General features: G+C 43.0%; 1 long non-coding RNA gene across 3 annotated transcripts in view; it reads right to left on the minus strand.

Moving 5' to 3' along the window:
- Positions 1-10,487, minus strand: part of LOC127908701 (uncharacterized) — an 18,126-nt gene extending 7,639 nt beyond the window's left edge. For 2 of the 3 annotated variants that reach the window (XR_008068111.1, XR_008068110.1), the window contains exons 1-2: positions 9,973-10,487; positions 7,243-7,443 (exon numbers count right to left, since the gene is read on the minus strand). This is a non-coding gene — a long non-coding RNA (uncharacterized LOC127908701). Of the gene's footprint in view, positions 1-7,242; positions 7,444-8,216; positions 8,539-9,972 lie in introns of those variants that run through there. The other variant, XR_008068112.1, reaches the window with a different exon arrangement.
- Positions 10,488-23,494: the final 13,007 nt, after the last annotated feature.

A 23,494-nucleotide genomic window follows, 5' to 3' on the forward strand; every position in this document is an offset into this window, starting at 1 on the left:
CGGCAGTACCTGTATGGTTAGTGAGAAAGTCCATATTGCAAATGTACGGTCCCTTACTAGACGTCCGAAATCGTTTGTAAAATTCGCGGACGGCGTCGGGCGAGCGGCAGGGCCGGACCTACCAGGAAGTCATCAAATGAACGTTGTCGGACATTCGGTTTCCGTTTACAAAAATAATAAGATTTATGTCATTTTTCCCATGTCCCGGAAATTCCCACAAGAGGGCATAAGCAATCATATGGCTATTGCTACAAAACATCACGATTCACGACGGGGCCTTATCTCGAAAACTGAAAATATTTAGAAGCCGAAACTCGGTGAGCGTAGGGGCGGCATAATGGGCAGTTGGCCCCGAACAAGATGGCGTCTAGGCCTCAACGGTTTTTGAGTTATGGCCATTTATCTGGGATTAAAGGTCCAAAATGAAAATAGAGAAATTATTTTTCCACTTCACGTCAAAGTCAAGGAGCCTCCGGTGTCAATAAAAAAGAACCAGCCATTTATCTATCGTCATTTAAGAGAAATCGTACAACGACACCTTGGTGATGTTCACGGATAGGTGTTTTTTTTTTTTCAACGGTTACAGATCCAGTTGCAGGTTGTTCTTACGAATCTTTTAAAGTGTGCTGCGGAGCTCTGCGAGATTTCTGTGATTTTCTATGATTTTCTGAAATAACACACACTCACTAAACCCTCCGTAAATAACTCAGTTCTTAACGTAAAGACTTAAAACTCGGGATTCTGTAAAGGCATACCCCAATCATGATATGAGTTTATTTATAGCTTCCTGTGCCAACCGGAAGTGCCTTTAATGGTGTCACAGTGGCAGTTTCCATGGGTTAAAAAGGTCAGATCTTTTCAAAACTTCATATGTGTGACTAGGTAACCCTCGTGAACTGTAAATCAGTCATTTCTCCCAGCAGATGTCAAAGAAAAGCTCTCACACGCACACACAGCAAGGATGGAGTGAAAAGTGTGGTTCTTAAAGACACAGAGAGCAGGCAATGGCATAAACATAATGTCTAGGCCGTGCCGAGTTCAACGAGATATCCCGCTTGACCGTAGCTCGCTCGGTCTGAGCGCAGCGACCATTAGAAAAGTAGGCCCAAAATGAAGCCTGCCCCACAACGTCATTTGCTTTTGGGTGACAGTGAGAGAACCGTTAGGGTGAGAAGCACAATTCGACCTCAGGTATGTTCCTAAGGTCCTTCCGATCCGTGCAAGCCTAACGTTGACAGTGTGGCATTAACCCTTAATAGTTAAAAGATGGTGTTTACTTCAAAAAGTTTGCATTGATTTCTCTCCCCATAGGAATACATTGCCTTTACCCCTAAATTCAACCTGAAGTCTATATGGGTTATGAATGCCGTATGAACCTGTCTTTGGTAACAGTCCATCAGGCCAGTATGAGGTCTACCTGTGTTGATTCTAAGCTTCCTGGACCAACCGGAAGTGGTTAAAATCACCCTAAAAGTGTTTTTCCATTACCTGCCTGCAGTTTGATAGACATAGTGCATTCAACCCTGTGTAAATCAGTCAATTCTTAACGTAAGGACTTAAAACTCAGGATTCTGTAAAAGCATAGCCCAGTGAGGATATGTGTTGACTTATAGCTTCCTGTGACAACCGGAAGTGCCTTAATTGGTGTCTCAGGGGCTGTTTCGAGGGGTTAAAAAGTCAGATCTGTCCAAAACTTCATATGTGTGATTAGGCAACCCCCATGAACTGTAAATCAGTCATTTTTCCCATAAAATTTCAAAGGAAAACTAAATCACACAGACACACAACTTGGAAGGAGGGACGTATTGGGGTTTGTAGAGACAGACAGTGCCTCCAATAGTTAGCTTTGTTCGAGCTAAAAAGAACCGTCAGACCTAGAGTTCCGAAACTTTAGAAACCTGTTCTAGACCTCGGGTCGATAGTGCGTGGTGAGTTAGGTGGCTCTAGAAGGTTCTCGGACCGAGAAATAGCCTCGTACATTTGCAATGATTTCAATTCATTTTGACCATTACGAAAATGGCGACATTTAGAAAAGTCTCAGAGACACAAGACTAGGTGCATTGGAACCGGCTCGGCCCATAGAGACGGACCCCAACGTTTCGGTCCGATAGCTCATTCAAGGACCCCATAGCAAGGCATGGAAAAAGTGGATTTTCAGCACCAATTAGGGTTTTACTCGGGCACCGAAGGACCTATCGAGCCGAAACTCGGGATTCGGGGTCGCCTCACATAGGCCTTCACATAATGTCTGACCTGGACCCGCAGCTAGAACGTAACTATGTGTTTTACGTTTTTATTATGTTTTAAACTAATGGCGCTGTGAATTATGGGCCTGCTCTGACATATGTGATAGTTGGCTTCTAAATGAGTTGGAAAAAGTGGGTTTGGTGTCAATTGGTATCAGTTTGGTGTCAGAATGACATCTAATTGACTGGTGGACACTGACTTGCTAGTTGACTTTTGTACATTAGCAATATGTTTAAACGGAGAGGGACCATCACCAAAATGGCATTCTGAAATCAACACAAAAAATGGCATCACCATAGTCTCCAGGCTGTGCAGAGTTCAACGAGACGCCCCGCTTGACCGTAGCTCGCTCTGAGTGCAGCGACCTTGAAAAAAAGAAGGCGCAAAAGGAAGCCTGGCCCTCAATGTCATTTGCTTTTGGGTGACAGTGAGAGAACCGTTAGGGTGAGAAGCACAATTCGACCTCAGGTACGTTCCTGAGGTCCTCCCGATCCGTGCAAGCCTAACCTTGACCATGTGGCATTAACCCTTAATAGTTAAAATAAGGTGTTTACTTCAAAGAGTTTGCATTGACTTCTCTCCCCATAGGAATACATTGCCTGCACCCCTAAATTCAACCTGAAGCCTATGTGGGTTATGAATGACTTATGAACCTGTCTTCTATGACAGTCCATCAGACCACTATGAGGTCTACCTGTGCCAATTATAAGCTTCCTGAAGCAACCGGAAGTGGTTGAAATCACCTTATCAGTGTTGATCCATACACTGCATGCAGTTTGATAGACATAGTGCATTCAACCCTGTGTAGATCAGTCAATTCTTAACTTAAAGACTTAAAACTCAGGATTCTGTAAGTGGCTATGTCAATCAAGACATGTGTTTACTTATAGCTTCCTGTGCCAACCGGAAGTGCCTTTAATTGGGTCACACTGTCTGTTTTGAAGGGTTAGAAAAGTCACATCTCTCCAAAACTTCATATGTGTGACCAGGTAACCCTCCTAAACTGTAAATCAGTCATTTCTCCCAGCAGATGTCAAAGAAAAGCTCTCACACGCACACACAGCAAGGATGGAGTGAAAAAGTGTGGTTCTTAAAGACACAGAGAGCAGGCAATGGCATAAACATAATGTCTAGGCCGTGCCGAGTTCAACGAGATATCCCGCTTGACCGTAGCTCGCTCGGTCTGAGCGCAGCGACCATTAGAAAAGTAGGCCCAAAATGAAGCCTGCCCCACAACGTCATTTGCTTTTGGGTGACAGTGAGAGAACCGTTAGGGTGAGAAGCACAATTCGACCTCAGGTACGTTCCTAAGGTCCTTCCGATCCGTGCAAGCCTAACGTTGACCGTGTGGCATTAACCCTTAATAGTTAAAAGAAGGTGTTTACTTCAAATAGTTTGCATTGATTTCTCTCCCCATAGGAATACATTGCCTGCACCCCTAAATTCAACCTGAAGTCTATATGGGTTATGAATGCCGTATGAACCTGTCTTTGGTAACAGTCCATCAGGCCAGTATGAGGTCTACCTGTGTTGATTCTAGGCTTCCTGGACCAACCGGAAGTGGTTAAAATCACCCTAAAATTGTTTTTCCATTAGCTGCCTGCAGTTTGATAGACATAGTGCATTCAACCCTGTGTAAATCAGTCAATTCTTAACGTAAGGACTTAAAACTCAGGATTCTGTAAGTTTCTATGTCAATCAAGACATGGGTTTACTTATAGCTTCCTGTGCCAACCGGAAGTGCCTTTAATGATGTCACAGTGGCAGTTTCCAAGGGTTAAAAAGGTCAGATCTTTTCAAAACTTCATATGTGTGACTAGGTAACCCTCATGAACTGTAAATCAGTCATTTCTCCCAACAGATGTCAAAGAAAAGCTCTCACACGCACACACAGCAAGGCTGGAGTGAAAAAGTGCGGTTCTCAAAGACACAGAGAGCAGGCAATGGCATAAACATAATCTCTAGGCCGTGCCGAGTTCAACGAGATATCCCGCTTGACCGTAGCTCGCTCGGTCTGAGCGCAGCGACCATTAGAAAAGTAGGCCCAAAATGAAGCCTGCCCCACAACGTCATTTGCTTTTGGGTGACAGTGAGAGAACCGTTAGGGTGAGAAGCACAATTCGACCTCAGGTACGTTCCTAAGGTCCTTCCGATCCGTGCAAGCCTAACGTTGACCGTGTGGCATTAACCCTTAATAGTTAAAAGAAGGTGTTTACTTCAAATAGTTTGCATTGACTTCTCTCCCATAGGAATACATTGCCTGAACCCCTAAATTCAACCTGAAGTCTATATGGGTTATGAATGCCGTATGAACCTGTCTTTGATGACAGTCCATCAGGCCAGTGTGAGGTCTACCTGTGTTGATTCTAAGCTTCCTGGACCAACCGGAAGTGGTTAAAATCACCCTAAAAGTGTTTTTCCATTACCTGCCTGCAGTTTGATAGACATAGTGCATTCAACCCTGTGTAAATCAGTCAATTCTTAACGTAAGGACTTAGAACTCAGGATTCTGTAAAAGCATAGCCCAGTGAGGATATGTGTTGACTTATAGCTTCCTGTGACAACCGGAAGTGCCTTAATTGGTGTCTCAGGGGCTGTTTCGAGGGGTTAAAAAAGTCAGATCTGTCCAAAACTTCATATGTGTGATTAGGCAACCCCCATGAACTGTAAATCAGTCATTTTTCCCATAAAATTTCAAAGGAAAACTAAATCACACAGACACACAACTTGGAAGGAGGGACGTATTAGGGTTTGTAGAGACAGACAGTGCCTCCAATAGTTAGCTTTGTTCGAGCTAAAAAAGAACCGTCAGACCTAGAGTTCCGAAACTTTAGAATCCTGTTCTAGACCTCAGGTCGATAGTGCGTGGTGAGTTACGTGGCTCTAGACGGTTCTCGGACCGAGAAACAGCCTTCGTACATTTGCAATGACTTCAATTCATTTTGACCATTACGAAAATGGCGACATTTAGAAATGTCTCAGAGACACAAGACTAGGTGCATTGCGACCGTCTCGGCCCATATAGACAGACCCCAACGTTTCTGTCCGATAGCTCATTCAAGGACCCCGTAGCAAGTCATGGAAAAAGTGGATTTTCAGCACCAATTAGGGTTTTGCTCGGACACCAAATGACCGATCGAGCCGAAACTTAGGATTCGGGGTCGCCTCAGCTAGGCCTACACGTAACATAAGAAATGGACCCGCAGCTAGAACGTAACTACATGTTTTATGTTTTTTATGGTTTGAACCAAAGGCGTTGTGAATTTTGGGCCAGCTCTGAAGTGTGTGATAGTTGGCTACTAAACAGGTTGGAAAAAGTGGGTTTAGTGTCAATTTGTATCAGTTTGGTGTCAGAATGACATCTAATTGACTGGTGGACACTGACTTGCTAGTTGACTTTTGTACATTAGCAATATGTTTAAACGGTGAGGTACCATCACCAAAAGTGACATTCTGAAATCAACCCTAACGAGCCATTGAGATGAACCAGAATCACTGCCCAGCCATGCCGAGTTCATCGGGCCAGTCAATTTCACATTCCTGCAGGATTTTTATAGCATGACAAATTCGTGATGGTACCTGCCCATTGAACCATATTGCAAATGCACAGTGACTTTGCAAAAGTGAGAAAACATAAACAAATGGACATGATGAAATCAACACAACAGGTGATGGAAATGTACAACTATCACTGCTCAGCCATCCTGTGTTCATCAGACCAGTCAATTTTGCATTTTTGAGCATGTCAAATTTCATATGGTAAATGCACATTGAAACATATTGCAAATGCGCGCACTTGCAATATGATTCTATAGTGAAAAAACATCACCTAATGGACATGATGAAATCAACACAACGAGTGATGGAAATGTACAACTATCACTGCTCGGCCATCCTGTGTCCATCAGACCAGTCAATTTTGCATTTTTGAGCATTTCAAATTTCATATGGTAAATGCACATTGAAACATATTGCAAATGCGCGCGCACTTGCAATATGATTCTATAGTGTAAAAACATCACCTAATGGACATGATGAAATCAACACAACGAGTGATGGAAATGTACAACTATCACTGCTCGGCCATCCTGTGTCCATCAGACCAGTCAATTTTGCATTTTTGAGCATGTCAAATTTCATATGGTAAATGCACATTGAAACATATTGCAAATGCGCGCACTTGCAATATGATTCTATAGTGTAAAAACATCACCTAATGGACATGATGAAATCAACACAACGAGTGATGGAAATGTACAACTATCACTGCCCGGCCATCCTGTGTTCCCATAGCGAGCATTAATATCAGAATGACCGGTAAATGCATTTACAACCATATTTTATTTTTGGGTTACCAGTTGCACAACAATGCACGTGCATTTGCAATATGATTCTATAGTGAAAAAACATCACCTAATGGACATGATGAAATCAACACAACAAGTGATGGAAATGTACAACTATCACTGCTCGGCCATCCTGTGTTCATCAGACCAGTCAATTTCACATTCCTGCAGGATTTTTATAGCATGACAAATTCGTGATGGTACCTGCCCATTGAACCATATTGCAAATGCACAGTGACTTTGCAAAAGTGAGAAAACATAAACAAATGGACATGATGAAATCAACACAACAGGTGATGGAAATGTACAACTATCACTGCTCAGCCATCCTGTGTTCATCAGACCAGTCAATTTTGCATTTTTGAGCATGTCAAATTTCATATGGTAAATGCACATTGAAACATATTGCAAATGCGCGCGCACTTGCAATATGATTCTATAGTGAAAAAACATCACCTAATGGACATGATGAAATCAACACAACGAGTGATGGAAATGTACAACTATCACTGCTCGGCCATCCTGTGTCCATCAGACCAGTCAATTTTGCATTTTTGAGCATGTCAAATTTCATATGGTAAATGCACATTGAAACATATTGCAAATGCGCGCGCACTTGCAATATGATTCTATAGTGTAAAAACATCACCTAATGGACATGATGAAATCAACACAACAAGTGATGGAAATGTACAACTATCACTGCCCGGCCATCCTGTGTTCCCATAGCGAGCATTAATATCAGAATGACCGGTAAATGCATTTACAACCATATTTTTATTTTTGGGTTACCAGTTGCACAACAATGCACGTGCATTTGCAATATGATTCTATAGTGAAAAAACATCACCTAATGGACATGATGAAATCAACACAACGAGTGATGGAAATGTACAACTATCACTGCTCGGCCATCCTGTGTCCATCAGACCAGTCAATTTTGCATTTTTGAGCATTTCAAATTTCATATGGTAAATGCACATTGAAACATATTGCAAATGCGCGCACTTGCAATATGATTCTATAGTGAAAAACATCACCTAATGGACATGATGAAATCAACACAACAGTGATGGAAATGTACAACTATCACTGCTCGGCCATCCTGTGTCCATCAGACCAGTCAATTTTGCATTTTTGAGCATTTCAAATTTCATATGGTAAATGCACATTGAAACATATTGCAAATGCGCGCACTTGCAATATGATTCTATAGTGTAAAAACATCACCTAATGGACATGATGAAATCAACACAACGAGTGATGAAATGTACAACTATCACTGCTCGGCCATCCTGTGTCCATCAGACCAGTCAATTTTGCATTTTTGAGCATGTCAAATTTCATATGGTAAATGCACATTGAAACATATTGCAAATGCGCGCGCACTTGCAATATGATTCTATAGTGTAAAAACATCACCTAATGGACATGATGAAATCAACACAACGAGTGATGGAAATGTACAACTATCACTGCCCGGCCATCCTGTGTTCCCATAGCGAGCATTAATATCAGAATGACCGGTAAATGCATTTACAACCATATTTTAATTTTTGGGTTACCAGTTGCACAACAATGCACGTGCATTTGCAATATGATTCTATAGTGAAAAAACATCACCTAATGGACATGATGAAATCAACACAACAAGTGATGGAAATGTACAACTATCACTGCTCGGCCATCCTGTGTTCATCAGACCAGTCAATTTCACATTCCTGCAGGATTTTTATAGCATGACAAATTCGTGATGGTACCTGCCCATTGAACCATATTGCAAATGCACAGTGACTTTGCAAAAGTGAGAAAACATAAACAAATGGACATGATGAAATCAACACAACAGGTGATGGAAATGTACAACTATCACTGCTCAGCCATCCTGTGTTCATCAGACCAGTCAATTTTGCATTTTTGAGCATGTCAAATTTCATATGGTAAATGCACATTGAAACATATTGCAAAATGCGCGCGCACTTGCAATATGATTCTATAGTGAAAAAACATCACCTAATGGACATGATGAAATCAACACAACGAGTGATGGAAATGTACAACTATCACTGCTCGGCCATCCTGTGTCCATCAGACCAGTCAATTTTGCATTTTTGAGCATTTCAAATTTCATATGGTAAATGCACATTGAAACATATTGCAAATGCGCGCGCACTTGCAATATGATTCTATAGTGTAAAAACATCACCTAATGGACATGATGAAATCAACACAACGAGTGATGGAAATGTACAACTATCACTGCTCGGCCATCCTGTGTCCATCAGACCAGTCAATTTTGCATTTTTGAGCATGTCAAATTTCATATGGTAAATGCACATTGAAACATATTGCAAATGCGCGCGCACTTGCAATATGATTCTATAGTGTAAAAACATCACCTAATGGACATGATGAAATCAACACAACGAGTGATGGAAATGTACAACTATCACTGCCCGGCCATCCTGTGTTCCCATAGCGAGCATTAATATCAGAATGACCGGTAAATGCATTTACAACCATATTTTATTTTTGGGTTACCAGTTGCACAACAATGCACGTGCATTTGCAATATGATTCTATAGTGAAAAAACATCACCTAATGGACATGATGAAATCAACACAACGAGTGATGGAAATGTACAACTATCACTGCTCGGCCATCCTGTGTCCATCAGACCAGTCAATTTTGCATTTTTGAGCATTTCAAATTTCATATGGTAAATGCACATTGAAACATATTGCAAATGCGCGCGCACTTGCAATATGATTCTATAGTGTAAAAACATCACCTAATGGACATGATGAAATCAACACAACGAGTGATGGAAATGTACAACTATCACTGCTCGGCCATCCTGTGTCCATCAGACCAGTCAATTTTGCATTTTTGAGCATTTCAAATTTCATATGGTAAATGCACATTGAAACATATTGCAAATGCGCGCGCACTTGCAATATGATTCTATAGTGTAAAAACATCACCTAATGGACATGATGAAATCAACACAACGAGTGATGGAAATGTACAACTATCACTGCTCGGCCATCCTGTGTCCATCAGACCAGTCAATTTTGCATTTTTGAGCATGTCAAATTTCATATGGTAAATGCACATTGAAACATATTGCAAATGCGCGCGCACTTGCAATATGATTCTATAGTGTAAAAACATCACCTAATGGACATGATGAAATCAACACAACGAGTGATGGAAATGTACAACTATCACTGCCCGGCCATCCTGTGTTCCCATAGCGAGCATTAATATCAGAATGACCGGTAAATGCATTTACAACCATATTTTAATTTTTGGGTTACCAGTTGCACAACAATGCACGTGCATTTGCAATATGATTCTATAGTGAAAAAACATCACCTAATGGACATGATGAAATCAACACAACAAGTGATGGAAATGTACAACTATCACTGCTCGGCCATCCTGTGTTCATCAGACCAGTCAATTTCACATTCCTGCAGGATTTTTATAGCATGACAAATTCGTGATGGTACCTGCCCATTGAACCATATTGCAAATGCACAGTGACTTTGCAAAAGTGAGAAAACATAAACAAATGGACATGATGAAATCAACACAACAGGTGATGGAAATGTACAACTATCACTGCTCAGCCATCCTGTGTTCATCAGACCAGTCAATTTTGCATTTTTGAGCATGTCAAATTTCATATGGTAAATGCACATTGAAACATATTGCAAATGCGCGCGCACTTGCAATATGATTCTATAGTGAAAAAACATCACCTAATGGACATGATGAAATCAACACAACGAGTGATGGAAATGTACAACTATCACTGCTCGGCCATCCTGTGTCCATCAGACCAGTCAATTTTGCATTTTTGAGCATTTCAAATTTCATATGGTAAATGCACATTGAAACATATTGCAAATGCGCGCACTTGCAATATGATTCTATAGTGTAAAAACATCACCTAATGGACATGATGAAATCAACACAACGAGTGATGGAAATGTACAACTATCACTGCTCGGCCATCCTGTGTCCATCAGACCAGTCAATTTTGCATTTTTGAGCATGTCAAATTTCATATGGTAAATGCACATTGAAACATATTGCAAATGCGCGCACTTGCAATATGATTCTATAGTGTAAAAACATCACCTAATGGACATGATGAAATCAACACAACGAGTGATGGAAATGTACAACTATCACTGCCCGGCCATCCTGTGTTCCCATAGCGAGCATTAATATCAGAATGACCGGTAAATGCATTTACAACCATATTTTTATTTTTGGGTTACCAGTTGCACAACAATGCACGTGCATTTGCAATATGATTCTATAGTGTAAAAACATCACCTAACGGAGATGATGAAATCAACACAACGAGTGATGGAAATGTACAACTATCACTGCTCGGCCATCCTGTGTTCATCAGACCAGTCAATTTTGCATTTTTGAGCAAGGTCAAATTTCATATGGTAAATGCACATTGAAACATATTGCAAATGCACGTGCACTTGCAATATGATTATATAGTGAAAAAACATCACAAAATGGACATGATGAAGTCAACACAACGAGTGATGGAAAGGAACAACTATCACTGCCCGGCCATCCCGAGTTCATCAGGCCAGTCAATTTTGCATTTCTGCAGGATTTTTGAGCATGTCAAATTTCTTACGTCATTTGGCCCACAAAAAAAATCCTTATGCACAATTAAAAAAAATATATAAAAAAATATGATAATAAAATTGGACAAAAGTATATTCATACAGTTCTTACACATGTGTAATTGACAAAAAAATTGAAAGAATTTCAAAAAACGGTCCAGAAAGCACTTTTTTAAGGGTGTGTGAAGTTTTTTACAAAATTTTGACATTTTTGACTTTTGACTTTTGACTTCCTATGAAATCATATTGGAATTGGACAAAACATATTCCTTATGCGCATGTAAAAAAAAAAAAAAAAAAATTATGATAATAAAATTGGACAAAAGTATATTCATACAGTTCTTACACATGTGTAATTGACAAAAATCGAAAGAATTTCGAAAAACGGTCCAGAAAGCACTTTTTATGGGTGTGTGAAGTTTTTTACAAAATTTTGACATTTTTGACTTTTGACTTTTGACTTCCTATGAAATCATATTGGAATTGGACAAAACATATTCCTTATGCGCATGTAAAAAAAAAAAAAAAAATTATGATAATAAAATTGGACAAAAGTATATTCATACAGTTCTTACACATGTGTAATTGACAAAAAATCGAAAGAATTTCGAAAAACGGTCCAGAAAGCACTTTTTTATGGGTGTGTGAAGTTTTTTACAAAATTTTGACATTTTTGACTTTTGACTTTTGACTTCCTATGAAATCATATTGGAATTGGACAAAACATATTCCTTATGCGCATGTAAAAAAAAAAAAAAAAAATTATGATAATAAAATTGGACAAAAGTATATTCATACAGTTCTTACACATGTGTAATTGACAAAAAATCGAAAGAATTTCGAAAAACGGTCCAGAAAGCACTTTTTATGGGTGTGTGAAGTTTTTACAAAATTTTGACATTTTTGACTTTTGACTTTTGACTTCCTATGAAATCATATTGGAATTGGACAAAACATATTCCTTATGCGCATATAAAATTTTTTTAAAAAATTATGATAATAAAATTGGACAAAAGTATATTCATACAGTTCTTACACATGTGTAATTGACAAAAAAATCGAAAGAATTTCGAAAAACGGTCCAGAAAGCACTTTTTAAGGGGTGATAAGTTTTTGAAAAAAGTTCATTTTTTCAAAATTTTACTTTTGGACATTAATTTGGGTTACATATCCAATATGAAAAACCCCGGTGGAGCGCATTTGCCCCCTGTTGAATTTTTAAAGTGTTACAACTGGCAATTACCATATGGCATTTGCAATACACTTTGGATGAATCAACGCCGAATTGGGTGGTATTGGCCAATGTGTATATGGTTTGTCCGATGCCAATGACATGCCATTCATTTTTGTCCAATACAGGGGGTATTCCTTACAGGAGTGAAGGCACATCAGTGGCAGGGGGTATGTGGGGCGGAGAGTATGGTGGGTTTTAGATGGAGGGCGCTCTACAAACCCCCAGTACCAAAGAGGTCAGGGGACCTCCAGTGGAGGGTTCTTCATGGAGCCCTGGCCACTAACAGCTGGTTGGCACGGGTTGATCCGGGGATTGGGCAGGGGTGTCCTTTCTGTCAAATGAAAGAAACTGTAATTCATGTGTTTTCTGTGTGCACCAGGTTAATGCCATTAATGTCTCTGATGGAATGTCTGTGTGACAGGTTGGGGGTGGTTTTTGCTGTTGGGATGTTTATAATGGGATACAGGTATTCGAGTAAGGAGAAAGAAAAATGTGTTTTGTTGAATTTTCTGCTTGCTCAGGCAAAGTTAGCTATTTGGCTAACAAGGAGGAACAGGGTCAAAGGTGGGGGGATAACAGACCCTTTACTACTGTTTAATGGGATGGTCTCTGCGCGCCTTAGGGTTGAGTTTGAGTTCTATAAAATGATCAAATGTGTGGAGATGTTTGAGGAGATATGGTGTGTTGGGGGGGCTGTCTGTATTGCTGGGGAAGATGTTTTGGATATACGGTTGTAGGAGAGGGTTTTTGTCTCTACAACTTCCGGCGCCGACAGAGATGGCCGCCTCGCTTCGCGTTCCTAGGAAACTATGCAGTTTTTTGTTTTTTTACGTGTTATTTCTTACATTAGTACCCCAGGTCATCTTAGGTTTCATTGCATACAGTCGAGAAGAACTACTGAATATAAGATCAGCGTCAACTCACCATCAGTACGACCAAGAATATGTTTTCCGCGACGCGGATCCTGTGTTCTGCCTTACAAACAGGACAACGGAATGGATCGCATGCAGCGACCCAAGAAAACCACTCCGAAAAAGAGGGAAACGTAGCGGTCTTCTGGTCAGACTCCGGACAGGGGCACATCGCGCACCACTACCCAGCATTCTTCTTGCCAATGTCCAGTCTCTTGACAACAAGGTTGATGAAATCCGAGCAAGGGTAGCATTCCAGAGGGACACCAGAGACTGCAACGTTCTCTGCTTCACGGAAACATGGTTTACTGGGAAGACGCTATCCGATGCGGTGCAGCCAACGGGTTTCTCCACGCATCGCGCCGACAGAAACAAACATCTTTCTGGTAAGAAGAGTGGTGGGGGCGTATGCCTCATGAATAATGAGACATGGTGTGATGAAGGAAACATACAGGAACTCAAATCCTTCTGTTCACCTGATTTAGAATTCCTCACAATCAAATGTAGACCGCATTATCTTCCAAGAGAATTCTCTTCGATTATAATCACAGCCGTATATATCCCCCCCCAAGCAGACACATCGATGGCTCTGAACGAACTTTATTTAACTCTTTGCAAACTGGAAACCATTTATCCGGAGGCTGCATTCATTTTAGCTGGGGATTTTAACAAAGCTAATCTGAAAACAAGACTCCCTAAATTTTATCAGCATATCGATTGCGCAACCAGGGGTGGTAAAACCTTGGATCATTGTTACTCTAACTTCCGCGACGCATATAAGGCCCTGCCCCGCCCCCCTTTCGGAAAAGCTGACCACGACTCCATTTTGTTGATCCCTGCCTAAAGGCAGAAACTTAAACAAGAGGCTCCCACGCTGAGGTCTGTCCAACGCTGGTCCGACCAAGCTGACTCCACACTCCAAGACTGCTTCCATCATGTGGACTTGGATATGTTTCGTATTGCGTCAGATAAAAATATTGACGAATACGCTGATTCGGTGAGCGAGTTCATTAGAACGTGCGTTGAAGATGTCGTTCCCATAGCAACGATAAAAACATTCCCTAACCAGAAACCGTGGATTGATGGCAGCATTCGCGTGAAACTGAAAGCGCGAACCACTGGTTTTTAATCAGGGCAAGGTGTCTGGCAACATGACCGAATATAAACAATGCAGCTATTCCCTCCGCAAGGCTATTAAACAAGCTAAGCGTCAGTACAGAGACAAAGTAGAATCTCAATTCAACGGCTCAGACACAAGAGGCATGTGGCAGGGTCTACAGTCAATCACGGACTACAAGAAGAAACCCAGCCCAGTCACGGACCAGGATGTCTTGCTCCCAGGCAGACTAAATAACTTTTTTGCCTGCTTTGAGGACAATACAGTGCCACTGACACGGCCTGCAACGAAAACATGCGGTCTCTCCTTCACTGCAGCCGAGGTGAGTAAGACATTTAAACGTGTTAACCCTCGCAAGGCTGCAGGCCCAGACGGCATCCCCAGCCGCGCCCTCAGAGCATGCGCAGACCAGCTGGCCGGTGTGTTTACGGACATATTCAATCAATCCCTATACCAGTCTGCTGTTCCCACATGCTTCAAGAGGGCCACCATTGTTCCTGTTCCCAAGAAAGCTAAGGTAACTGAGCTAAACGACTACCGCCCCGTAGCACTCACTTCCGTCATCATGAAGTGCTTTGAGAGACTAGTCAAGGACCATATCACCTCCACCCTACCTGACACCCTAGACCCACTCCAATTTGCTTACCGCCCAAATAGGTCCACAGACGATATAGTCTCAACCACACTGCACACTGCCCTAACCCACCTGGACAAGAGGAATACCTATGTGAGAATGCTGTTCATCGACTACAGCTCGGCATTCAACACCATAGTACCCTCCAAGCTCGTCATCAAGCTCGAGACCCTGGGTCTCGACCCCGCCCTGTGCAACTGGGTACTGCACTTCCTGACGGGCTGCCCCCAGGTGGTGAGGGTAGGCAACAACATCTCCTCCCCGCTGATCCTCAACACGGGGGCCCCACAAGGGTGCGTTCTGAGCCCTCTCCTGTACTCCCTGTTCACCCACGACTGCGTGGCCATGCACGCCTCCAACTCAATCATCAAGTTTGCGGACGACACAACAGTGGTAGGCTTGATTACCAACAACGACGAGACGGCCTACAGGGAGGAGGTGAGGGCCCTCGGAGTGTGGTGTCAGGAAAATAACCTCACACTCAACGTCAACAAAACTAAGGAGATGATTGTGGACTTCAGGAAACAGCAGAGGGAACACCCCCCTATCCACATCGATGGAACAGTAGTGGAGAGGGTAGCAAGTTTTAAGTTCCTTGGCATACACATCACAGACAAACTGAATTGGTCCACTCACACTGACAGCGTTGTGAAGAAGGCTCAGCAGCGCCTCTTCAACCTCAGGAGGCTGAAGAAATTCGGCTTGTCACCAAAAGCACTCACAAACTTATACAGATGCACAATCGAGAGCATCCTGGCGGGCTGTATCACCGCCTGGTACGGCAACTGCTCCGCCCTCAACCGTAAGGCTCTCCAGAGGGTAGTGAGGTCTGCACAACGCATCACCGGGGGCAAACTACCTGCCCTCCAGGACACCTACACCACCCGATGTTACAGGAAGGCCATAAAGATCATCAAGGACATCAACCACCCGAACCACTGCCTGTTCACCCCGCTATCATCCAGAAGGCGAGGTCAGTAGAGGTGCATCAAAGCTGGGACCGAGAGACTGAAAAACAGCTTCTATCTCAAGGCCATCAGCCTGTTAAACAGCCACCACTAACATTGAGTGGCTGCTGCCAACACACTGTCATTGACACTGACCCAACTCCAGCCACTTTAATAATGGGAATTGATGGGGAATGATGTAAATATATCACTAGCCACTTTAAACAATGCTACCTTATATAATGTTACTTACCCTACATTATTCATCTCATATGCATACGTATATATTGTACTCTACTTCATCGACTGCATCCTTATGTAATACATGTATCACTAGCCACTTTAACTATGCCACTTTGTTTACTTTGTCTACATACTCATCTCATATGTATATACTGTACTCGATACCATCTACTGTATGCTGCTCTGTACCATCACTCATTCATATATCCTTATGTATATATTCTTTATCCCCTTACACTGTGTATAAGACAGTAGTTTTGGAATTGTTAGTTAGATTACTTGTTGGTTATCACTGCATTGTCGGAACTAGAAGCACAAGCATTCCGCTACACTCGCATTAACATCTGCTAACCATGTGTATGTGACAAATAAAATTTGATTTGATTTGTATGGTGATTTGTATCATGTGGTAGATGGAAAGGTGAGTATGGTACATGTTTGCAGTACAGGATATATTTTTCTTTTTTTCTTTTAGGAGTGGGGGGGTGAGTTTTAAATTAATTGAGAATGTTTCAATAAAGAAAGACCAAAAGTCAAAAAGTCTCTCTCTCTCTCTCTCTCTCTCTCTCTCTCTCTCTCTCTCTCTCTCTCTCTCTCTCTCTCTCTCTCTCTCTCTCTCTCTCTCTCTCTCTCAGCCCAACCAATTGCCTCATCATCAGCTCATCTTTTATTTTCATTTTCCCCTCCTCATCCCCGGTCTTGTTTTTCTCCATCTCTCCATCTTTTTCTTTCTCTTTACAGCAATCTTTTTTGGCTTGTGGGATGGCTCCTTGTCTTCTTCTGTGGTAATGGTGGAATAAGGCCTGCTGTTATAAGAGCCAGGGCAATTTGTTCCCTTTTTTGAGCGGGATCGTCTTCGTTCCGTGCCGCTTGGCAGGCACGCACGCGCACACGCAGAAACATACACAGACATACACACGCGCGTGACACCACACATCCACACCATGATGAGGCCATTTCCTCCCCTAATCTCTGGATTCTCATCTAACGGCTAATGAAAAACATCCCAATTACCCAGTTACACTTTGAATAGAGCAGGGACGGGCAGGGATGGTAATGTGTGTGGGAAGTCAGCTTGTCCGTCCACCATAGGTCGGTAGGTCTGTCTGTTGTCTGTCTGGATAGGGCCCTACTTTTGTGAGTGTCCAATGACACTGATGGCTGCTTTATGGTTGGTAATGACAGCAGAATGCTATTGGAATTGGTGATATGCCATTACAGACACAGGGCAAAATGGAATCGACAAAGGCTCCATTGAGGATAATGAACAAAGTATTATTAGAGTACTATAAAGTATGACAGAACAAAAATTATTTGTTACAATGGAATTGTGAGTCTGTCATAGTTTGAATGTAGGCTGCTAATGGTTGTGTGTGTTTGTGTTTGTGTGTGTGATTCTGTTAATGCTTGTGAGCATTTCCAGGATGCGAGTCCAGTGACGGTGATGAGTGTTGCTGCCTGTTGTTGGCCTCTGTGAAATTCCTACAAGACTGGTTGCCTTGGTGACAAAATCTGTGGCTCTGTCTGTCCAAGCTGACCCTTCTAACCTGAACATAAAGACAAAAGTACGGCTTACATATGCACTCGCACGCACACACACACACACACACACACACACACACACACACACACATACACATACACATACACATACACATACACATACACACACACACACACACACACACACACACACACACACACACACACACACACACAACTAATGCACTGCCCTCAGGGTGACCCCATGGCCTTTTCCCTCCTCCCTCTATCCATACAATCATCCCTCTTCCCTCCCTCTGATCCCCTCCTATCTCTAGCAGCACTCATCTAGCACATAGAGCCAGGTGGCAGGCAGGTGGCTGCCTAGACTAAAGCATTGAGGCCTAATGTAGCTATAACATGTGCCCGTGTAGGGATCAAGGTCAGTCCTGTCTCCACACTGTACTTAACACTCAGATCAGTTATTCTAAACCCTACCCCTTACTACTCCCTACGTCCTGTCCCAGGGGTGGGCAACATGTGTCCGAACCTATGTTATCTTTTCGCCCGACCAATCTGGCCAGCCAGCATAAATAAGACGAACTTGTACTGTCTGACTGGCCAAACTTGTCCTATCTGGCAACTTGTCCTATCTGGCTGACTTGTCCTATTGGTTAGAGCCTGTAAGTAAACATTTCACCTGTTGTATTCGGCGCACATGACACAAACTTTGATTTGATTTGAGATGACGTAGTTAACTAGTCCTTGCCCACGAACATTCTCCCACCAATCAGAGATGATTGCAATACAGTCTGCTTTCTCTATGATTTGCTTGACCTTCACTTGAACTCTGTTGAACTCTGCATCCAGCAAATGAGTAGATAAAGCATGTCTGGTTGGAGGGGTGTATGCTGGGTGAGGACATTCAGAAATCTCTTCCAATACACATTGCCTGTGAGCATCAGAGGTGAACCAGTTGAATACACAGCTCGAGCAAAACATTCATCAGCATTTCTCTGACTATGTTCCTCCAATGAGTCAAAAAAACTTCTGGTTCCAGGAGGACCATGAGCTGTTGCTATCGATAACGTGTTTGATTAATAATTTTCTCCTTGAAAAGAAGTAGAGGGACATTTGTCAGAGGTTGCTTGTTTTGTGCACTGAGGGAACTTAGCCAGAGGATTCTGCATCTTTGTTTCATTCTTCACATATGATTTGGCACAGTATTTGCAAATCTACACAGCTTTTCCTTCTACATTAGCTGCAATGCCTGTGGAATTTTCCTGTAAAATTTGTTTTAAAAAATGTAAAAATAAATAAATACAATTCCATGTACAGATAAATAGGCAGTCAACAAACCATGCAACTTTTCACGTCTTGCGCAACTCTCAACAGTGTTACCCAGTTCCTAGATAGCCTACTTTTTCATTGCACAAATGAATAACCTCAACCAAATTCCAAAGACTGGTGACATCCAGTGGAAGTGGTAGGAACTGAAAACAGGTTTCTAAGAAATATAATTTGCCAATGAGAAATCAGTGAACAGACCTGCTACATAAGTTCTGTTATACTCACAGACATGATTCAAACAGTTTTAGAAACTTCAGAATGTTTTCTATCCAAATCTACTAATGATATGCATATCTTATATTCCTGGCATGAGTAGCAGGAAGTTGTAATTGGGCATGCTATTTATCCAAAAGTGAAAATGCTGCCCCCTGTACCTCAAGAAGTTAAGAAGCCTGTCCATGTGGGAGCCACATTTCAGCTCGTTCCCATCTTCTCCTTCAATGGATTGGAGCGTCGAGGTCAGGGATTGGACAGCAAGGGAGAACTCTTGGAAGGCAGCATGGTCTTCCATTTGGTTGGAGACGTATTGAGGATGTTGTTTAGTTCATTCTGGACTAGCTGGCGTGGCTCACCATATCTCACTTTCAGGGCCTGGATAGCGGCAGTGCGTGGAATTGATCAGTTCAGCAAACAATAATGACGTTTCATGTATCACCCTTTCAAGTTTGTCTTCATATGTCTTCATATGTACATGACTCTGCCTAGAAGGCCAGCATCCCGGAGTTGTCTCTTCACTGTTGACATTGAGACGGGTGTTTTGCTGGTACTATTTAATGAAGCTGCCAGATGAGGACTTGTGAGGCGTCTGTTTCTCAAAGTAGACACTTTAATGTACTTGTCTACTTGCTCAGTTGCGGATCCTCTGTTTGGTTCACCACCCAGGACAATGGATCGGATTCCAGCCGGTGAACCAAAACAACGGGGCCACAGAAGGGGAAACGGAGAGGTCTTCTGTTCAGGCTACCGCTCCCTAGCTATCGACTCGCCAATGTCCAGTCTCTTGACAACAAGGTAGACGAAATCCAAGCAAGGGTCGCCTTCCAGAGAGACATCAGAGATTGTAACGTTCTTTGTTTTACGGAAACATGGCTCACTCGGGCTATGTCATCAGAGTCGGTACAGCCACCTGGTTTCTTCACGCATCTCGCCAACAGAAATAAACATCTCTCTGGTAAGAAGAAGGGCGGGGTGTATGCCTTATGATTAACGAGACCTGGTGTGATCATAACAACATACAGGAACTCAAGTCCTTTTGTTCACCTGACCTAGAATTCCTTACAATCAAATGCAGACCGCATTATCTACCAAGAGAATTCTCTTTGATTATAATCACAGTCGTGTATATCCCCCCCAAGCAGACACATCGACAGACCTGAAAGAACTTCATTAGACTCTATGTAAACTGGAAACCATATATCCTGAGGCTGCATTTATTGTAGCTGTGGATTTTAACAAGGCTAATCTGCAAACAAGGCTACGTAAATTTTATCAGCATATCGAATGTGCGACCCGGGCTGGCAAAACCAATTGTTATGCACTTGAGTGAGGACCCAAAAGCGGTTTAACAAAAACAGAGTCCTTTAATGTAAAAACACAGGGAAGACATAGATCCTCTTCAGATGTATATAATGGCAAAATAGACAACCCGCAGAGAGGGCGACAAATGAAACAAAAGTCCTTCTGATATATACAGAAGAGTCCCCCTTCTTAGCAGCAGAGGAGAATAGCTGAGTTAGCAGCGACAGACTGCTGGTCTCTCTGGTTAGGCGCGGGTCGTAGAGGACAGAGGTACCTGATCACACGTAGCATCAGATGAACAGGCAGATTCCGACAGGACGGGACAAGGGTGAAGCAAACGAGACGATAGTTTGGTTCTGGCATGAGAAACTCAAACGAGAATCTGACAAAGACAGAAGCAGGAAAAGAGAGAGAAATAGAGACCTAATCAGAGGGAAAAAGGGAACAGGTGGGAAAAGGGTGAACGAGGTAGTTAGAGAAGATGAGGAACAGCTGGGGGGAGGAGAGAAAGAGAAGGTAACCTAATACGACCAGCAGAGGGAGACGGAGTGAAGAGAAAGAACAGGAACAAGACATAATATGACAATACATGACACCAATCAGATTCCACGCTTCAAGATTGCATCGATCACGTGGACTGGGATATGTTCCGCATAGTGTCGGGCAATAATATTGATGAATACGCTGATTCGGTGATCGAGTTTATTAGCAACTGAATCGATGATGTGGTACTCACAGCGACTATTAAAACCTGCCCCAACCAGAAACCGTGGATTGATGGCATCATTCACGCAAAACTGAAAGTGTGAACCACTGCTTTTAATCAGGGCAATGCAACCGGAAACATGACTGAATACAGTGTAGATATTCCCTCCGCAAGGCAATCAAACAAGCTAAGCGTCAGTATAGAGACAAAGTAGAGTCGCAATTAAATGGTATGTGGCAGGGTCTACAGTCAATCACGGACTACAAAAAGAAAACCAGCCCCGTCGCGGACCACGATGTCTTGCTCCCAGACAATCTAAACAACTTCTTTGCTCGCTTTGAGGACAATAAAGACCCTACGTCTCGACCCAGCCCTGTGCAACTGGCTCTTGGACTTCCTGACAGGAAGATGGTGGGAAACAACATCTCCACCCCGCTGATCCTCAACACTGGGTGCGTTCACAAGGGTGCGTTCTCAGCCCTGTCCTGTACTCCCGGTTCACCCATGACTGCGTTGCCATGCACGTCTCCAACTCAATCATCAAGTTTGCAGATGACACTACAGTGGTAGGCTTGATTACCAACAACAACGAGACGGCCTACAAGGAGGAGGTGAGGGCCCTCAGAGTATGGTGTCTCTCAATGTCAACAAAACAAAGGAGATGTTCATGGACTTAAGGAAACAGCAGAGGGAGCAGCACCCTATCCACATCGACGGGACAGTAGTGGAGAAGGTGGAAAGTTTTAAGTTCCTCGGCATACACATCACGGACAAACTGAAATGGTCCACCCACACAGACAGTGTGGTGAAGAAGGCACAGCAGCGCCTCTTCAACCTCAGGAGGCGGAAGAATTTTGGCTTGTCACCAAAAACCCTCACAAACTTTTACAGATGCACAATCGAGAGCATCCTGTCGGGCTGTATCACCATCTGGTACGGCAACTGCTCCACCACAACCATGAGGCTCTCCAGAAGGTAGTGAGGTCTACACAACGCATCACCGGGGGCAAACTATCTGCACTACAGGACACCTACACCACCCGATGTCACATGAAGGCCAAAAAGATCATCAATGACAACAACCACCCGAGCCACTGCCTGTTCACCCCACTATCATCCAGAAGGCGAGGTCAGTACAGGTGCATCAAAGCGGGGACCGAGAGACTGACAAACAGCTTCTACCTCAAGGCCATCAGACTGTTAAACAGCCACCAATAACATTGCGTGGCTGCTGCCAACATACTGACTCACGTCTAGCCACTTTAATAATAAAAATGCAACAAAGAACACAACGACGTCTCCGTGCTGTGCCCTTTTGGCCCTGAGGCAGATTCATGCCTGCAGTTATGCATTTTGGCATGTGAACACCACTGGTGGCATGAGTAGAGGGGGCAGAGGTAGAGGGGGCAGAGGTAGAGGGGGCAGAAGGTGATGCAGTGTACTTTGTGCTATAGCCAGCAAGCTACCGGGTGAGCAGCTCCCTGAAAGCTAGCTGTGAGATGGGGGGCTGTCCACAGCTCTTCACCATTTCCTTCTGCAGGATGAACAAATTCACCACAGCAATGTCAATGAAATGATTAAACAAGGTCTTGTACCATTTCTTTGTCTTGTGGAGAACATTGTAGTAACCTGTCAGTGCATCTGACAGGTCTACACCTCCCATGCCCTTGTTGTAGTCCTTGATAGCTGCAGGAATGGGGACATTTTTGGTGGTCCATGCCCCACTAGCGTCCGTCACACGCCTGATGACGTGATCGCCACTGAAGGACTTGTGGATTGTACTGCACATGACCACATCTCTTGTATCCATCCACTTCACAAAGAGCAGGCCATCTCCACGAATCCATAGCATGGTAAACCGCTCAGCCCGCTTAGGCATGTCATTTACCTTTGTCGTTGGAAAGCCCACTCTGTTGGTAAGAATGGTACCACATGCCCAAACATTCAGCTTCCTCAGGTCTGCAAACAGGGTAGGGCTTGTGTAAAAGTTGTCCACAAACAGTTTGTAGCCCTTCCCCAGGAGTTGAAAATCCAATAACTCCATGACGGAATCATAACTGAGTCCGTTACCGGTCGCAAAACTGCTTTTCCCCT

Source organism: Oncorhynchus keta, chromosome 18, assembly GCF_023373465.1.
Source record: "Oncorhynchus keta strain PuntledgeMale-10-30-2019 chromosome 18, Oket_V2, whole genome shotgun sequence".
NCBI classification, from domain to species: Eukaryota; Metazoa; Chordata; class Actinopteri; order Salmoniformes; family Salmonidae; genus Oncorhynchus; species Oncorhynchus keta.